Source organism: Borostomias antarcticus, assembly GCF_949987555.1.
Source record: "Borostomias antarcticus genome assembly, chromosome: 34".
Taxonomy (NCBI): domain Eukaryota; kingdom Metazoa; phylum Chordata; class Actinopteri; order Stomiiformes; family Stomiidae; genus Borostomias; species Borostomias antarcticus.
Window position 1 is genome coordinate 2,398,720 of NC_140267.1, and position 5,765 is coordinate 2,404,484.

At 46.0% G+C, this 5,765-nt stretch overlaps 1 protein-coding gene across 1 annotated transcript in view; it reads left to right on the forward strand.

The window, feature by feature from the left end:
• LOC311327787 (CUB and sushi domain-containing protein 1) overlaps positions 1-5,765 on the forward strand; it is a gene marked incomplete at its 5' end in the record, with an annotated part of 408,914 nt that overhangs the window by 263,380 nt on the left and 139,769 nt on the right. The gene's annotated exons all lie outside the window — the stretch shown is intronic.

A 5,765-nucleotide genomic window follows, 5' to 3' on the forward strand; every position in this document is an offset into this window, starting at 1 on the left:
CAAAATGTCTTGGTAAGCTGAGGCATTAAAGGACAATGCTTGTTTTTATCAACCTGGACCTTATTTACGACATATTATAAGACGTGTGACTCACCGAGATCACTTTGGTGTAGTTCGGAGGCATGTAGAAGAAGTTTCAGTACAGTACACAAAACAAAATAGCTTCCTCACTTGCTCCAGCACGCATGCGCACAGCGTGCTGGAGCAACGATTGCGCGCTGTGCGAGGAAGCTATTTCGTTTCGAAAGACGTTTCTAAAGATCATATTACAGAGGCATGTGAAAAACCACAACAGGCCTACGCTCTATGAAAGCACAACTAGCGATTCATGAAGACAGATTGATGAAAACAACCGTTTCGCGGCAGAAAATAGATTTTTAGAAACTGCATTCTAAGTGCCCCGACCACCGACATTACATGGATATACTGGCTCGCGCTGGATTTTAAATTTCTTCTACATGCCTCCGAACTACACCAAAGTGATCTCGGTGAGTCAAACTTATAATATGTCGTTAATAAGGTCCAGGTTGTCAAAAACGAGCATTGTCCTTAACATGTCCCTTCACTGGAACTAAGGGGCCTAGGCGAGCCCCAGAAAAACAACCCCAGACCATTATCCCTCCACCAAACTTTACAGTTGGCACACTGCAGTCAGGCAGATAACATTCTCCTGGCATGCGCCAAACCCAGACTCGTCCATCAGACTGCCAGGTAGAGACGTGTGATTTCCCAGCAAACACGCAACGTCAGGGAGACGTTCAGATCATGTCTTAATTACGTCCGTCGGTCCTGAACCCCGTTTGTACGTCTGCTGGACCCCTCAATATTCAAACGTCTGGCTTGGACCCCTCTAAGACGTCTGTGGACGTGCAGAACGGGTTCAATATCTGAACGTCTAAAAAAACTTTCATTCTGGCTCCTAATTGGATGTCTTTGGACGTCCGAAAAAGACGAAAAAGACATCTAAAAGACGTCTTTTAGACGTGTCAGAACACGTTTCCACTACTACAGAGTCCAGTAGCAGCGTGTTTTACACCACTCCATCCGACGCTCGGTATTTCGCTTGGTGATGTAAGGCCCTCTTGTGCAACAACAGTGTCCGACCTCACACATGCTCTTCTGGATGAACGGGCAACAAATTCCCACAGACACACTCCGAAATCTTGTAGAAATCCTTCCCAGAAGAGTGGAAGCTGTTATAGCTGCAAAGGGAGGACCAACTCCATATTAACGCTTATGAATTTAGAATGGGAGGTCATAAAAACTCCTGTAGGTGTAATGTGTAGGTGTCCCAATACTTTTCTCCATATAGTGTGTGCGTATATATATATATATATACAGTAGGACCCCACTCATCCGAACTTCAGAGATCCGAACCTCCCGGTCTACCGGACAGGCTTAAAAAACGTTTTGTTTTTTTTAGCCTGCTATCTGGTTACTGGTGGGATTTTCATTACAGTACTGTGATTGCAAATTTGATGCATTTTCACAAGTAATTAAGGGTATTTATTGGTCTGTTGTGAGTCTATATGAAACAAGTATACCACTTATTGAATTTGGTGCATTTTAACATAAGTTTCAGTCATCCGGACATTTCAGAGATAGGAACGACCTTATATATAAGTATATATATATATATACCTTATATACACATGTCGAGCAGTCGTTTTTTTTGCTCCACTGTTAAGATGCACTTGTGGGCTACGACGACTCACCTGCCTTGTGATTTATACAGGACAGGCCAATCATTCGTTTTAGAGGCGATTACTGTAGCTGCTTGTTGTGCAGTAAAAGGAGACTTAAGACTGATATAGCAGAGGGAAGAAGGCAGGGAATGTTTCTCCCCTCCGCTGTGAGCCTGGCCTACTGTGCGCCAGCAATCACATGCACTTCCCAAACGGAACATCACAACTCAGAACTGCTTTCCTAGATCAATGTTCTTGTATTCACTAAGATATCCACTGGAAAAAAAATACAATTCTTATAAATGAATAGACTGCACTTATATAGCGCTTTTCCACCTTAGCGGCACTCAAAGCGCTTTACAATGGCCTCTCATTCACCCATTCACACACCAATGGAGGCAGCTACCATGCAAGGTGCTAACCTGCTCATTGGGAGAAATTTGGGGTTAGGTGTCTTGCTCAAGGACACTTCGACATGTGGACAGTCGGAGTTGGGATTCGAACCGCTGACCCGACTGATCTCTATCGCGAAAATGCTTCAGTGACAGCCAAAACATTTCCTTGTTGACTGCTGCCCAGTGCGTGAGTCTATTCACGCATGCTTTCAAATGCGCAGTTGAGGAGATTATCGTGAAATCGCCCAAACCTAACCGCATAACCAGGTCAGGTCCAGCCTGGTTTATGTGCGTGGCTGGCTTGTTTCTGTTCAGGACTGGTAGGACGGAAGCTAGTCACGCCACTGAAATAGCTGTGAATTGAAATGACATGAAATAATGTCTGATAAATTAAGTTGTCGCCTGGACACATCAGTTCCAATGCTTTTGTAGCGTGTTCTAGGGTTAGAACTATGACTATGATATATAATTTATGATTATACCGCGGTTATCACAAATATGAAGGAAAATGGATTTAATACATTAAATCAACTCGTATATGGAGCACCACCCTGTTTTGTACAGCGAACCAAGATAACCTTTATCAATAGTCTAATTTATTCATCAATCTCAGTCTGCAGGCGGAGTTCTTGACTCAATCAAGTGACCTAAGATAATGTGATGACGCTCGGACGTGGTCAAAAGTTAATAATATTTATTGAAGTTATACTAATCAATTATCAAGATAATATTAAACACAATTCAATAATAGATGGAAAACACATGTGGCAATATGAAAACACAGCAGAAATGAAAAGAATGATGTCATAGATTATCACAGCCTATCCTAATTCCTCTAAGCTTAAACAACACTTGGCATCACACACACACATCAAAGAGAATGCAAAGAAAGGGAAGAGGCACGTGACGTGGTGGTCGCTCGATTCGATGCAGGGGGCAGCGCGCCTGCTCTCCCGTTGAAACAGTGATGGTAGCGTTGCTGCACGAACGTTGATGTTCGGGGAGTTTAAAGTTCAGGTTCAGAGTTCACAAGTTGCAAAAGTCTCATTCAAAACCTCTGCTCTCGCCAGAGGTGGATCGTTTTAGACCAGACAGACAGGTTGACCAACAGACAGGTAGACCAACAGACAGGTAGACAGGCAGGCATGTAGACAGACAGGTAGACCAGGCAGACAGGTAGATCAGACAGGCAGACAGGTAGAACAGACAGGTAGATCAGACAGGTAGATCAGACAGGCAGACAGGTAGAACAGACAGGTAGATCAGGCAGGCAGGTAGATCAGACAGGTAGACAGGCAGACAGGTAGATCAGACAGGTAGACAGGCAGACATGTAGATCAGACAGACAGGTAGATCAGACAGGTAGATCAGACAGACAGGTAGATCAGACAGACAGGTAGATCAGACAGGTAGATCAGGCAGACAGGTAGACAGGCAGATAGGTAGACCAGACAGGTAGATCAGACAGGTAGATCAGGCAGACAGGTAGACAGGCAGACAGGTAGATCAGACAGGCAGATCAGGCAGACAGGTAGACAGGCAGACAGGTAGATCAGACAGGCAGACAGGTAGATCAGACAGGCAGACAGGTAGATCAGACAGACAGGTAGACAGGCAGACAGGTAGATCAGACAGGCAGACAGGTAGACAGGTAGACAGGTAGACAGGCAGACAGGTAGATCAGACAGGCAGACAGGTAGACAGGTAGACAGGGAGACAGGCAGACAGGTAGATCAGACAGGCAGACAGGTAGACCAGGCAGACAGGTAGATCAGACAGGCAGACAGGTAGATCAGACAGACAGGTAGACAGGGAGACAGGCAGACAGGTAGATCAGACAGGTAAGACAGACAAGTAGACCAGACAAGTAGACCAGACAGACGGGTAGACCAGGTAGACAGACAGGTAGACCAGACAGACAGGTAGACCAGACAGACAGGTAGACAGACAGGCAGACCAGCAGGCAGGCCAGGTAGACAGGCAGACAGGTAGATCAGGCAGGTAGATCAGACAGGTAGATCAGACAGGTAGACCAGACAGACGGGTAGACCAGGCAGGCAGACAGGTAGAGAGACAGTTATACCAGACAGACAGGTAGACCAAATGGGTAGATCAGACAGACAGGTAGACAGACAGACAGGTAGACCAGACAGACTTGCAGGCCAGGTAGACAGACAGACAGACAGACAGACAGGCAGGCCAGGTAGACAGACAGGTAGACAGGTAGACAGACAGGCAGGCCAGGTAGACAGACAGACAGGTAGACAGACAGGCAGGCCAGGTAGACAGACAGGTAGACAGACAGGTAGACAGACAGGTAGACAGCCAGGCAGGCCAGGTAGACAGACAGGCAGGCCAGGTAGACAGACAGGTAGACAGACAGGTAGACAGACAGACAGACAGGTAGACAGACAGACAGGTAGCCAGACAGGCAGGCTGGTTCTCTCCCTGGTCCCAGGCCTCTCAGACTGAGTCTCTGTCCTGCTGAGCTGGCTTAGCCGGGGCCGGGGGTGGGGGGGGGCGGGGCCGGGGTGGGGGGGGCGGGGCCGAGGGGACAGGGGGGGCGGGGCCGGGGGGACAGGGGAGAAACGGAACGCTGTGACAATGATTTATGTCCTATTGTAGTTTTCATCAAGCAGCCCGCTCTGCTCTCAGCACACTGCTGTGCTCTACTGTGGCACACTTCACTAGTACACTACACACTGGTTCACTAGTACACTACACACTGATTCACTAGTACAGTACACTGATTCACTAGTACAGTACACACTGATTCACTAGTACAGTACACACTGATTTACTAGTACACTACACACTGGTTCACTAGTACACTACACACTGATTCACTAGTACAGTACACACTGATTCACTAGTACAGTACACACTGATTCACTAGTACAATACACACTGATTCACTAGTACAGTACACACTGATTCACTAGTACACTACACACTGATTCACTAGTACACTACACACTGATTCACTAGTACACTACACACTGGTTCACTAGTACAGTACACGCTGATTCACTAGTACAGTACACACTGATTCACTAGTACACTACACACTGGTTCACTAGTACAGTACACACTGATTCACTAGTACACTACACGCTGGTTCACTAGTACACTACACACTGATTCACTAGTACAGTACACACTGATTCACTAGTACACTACACACTGGTTCACTAGTACACTACACACTGATTCACTAGTACAGTACACACTGATTCACTAGTACACTACACACTGATCCACTAGTACAGTACACACTGATTCACTAGTACACTACACACTGATTCACTAGTACAGTACACACTGATTCACTAGTACAGTACACGCTGATTCACTAGTACACTACACACTGATTCACTAGTACAGTACACACTGATTCACTAGTACACTACACTGATTCACTAGTACACTACACACTGATTCACTAGTACAGTACACACTGGTTCACTAGTACAGTACACTGATTCACTAGTACAGTACACACTGATTCACTAGTACAGTACACACTGATTCACTAGTACACTGCACACTGATTCACTAGTACAGTACACGCTGATTCACTAGTACAGTACACCGCTGGTTCACTAGTACAACTACACACTGTTCACTAGTACAGTACACACTGATTCACTAGTACACTACACACTGATTCACTAGTACATACACC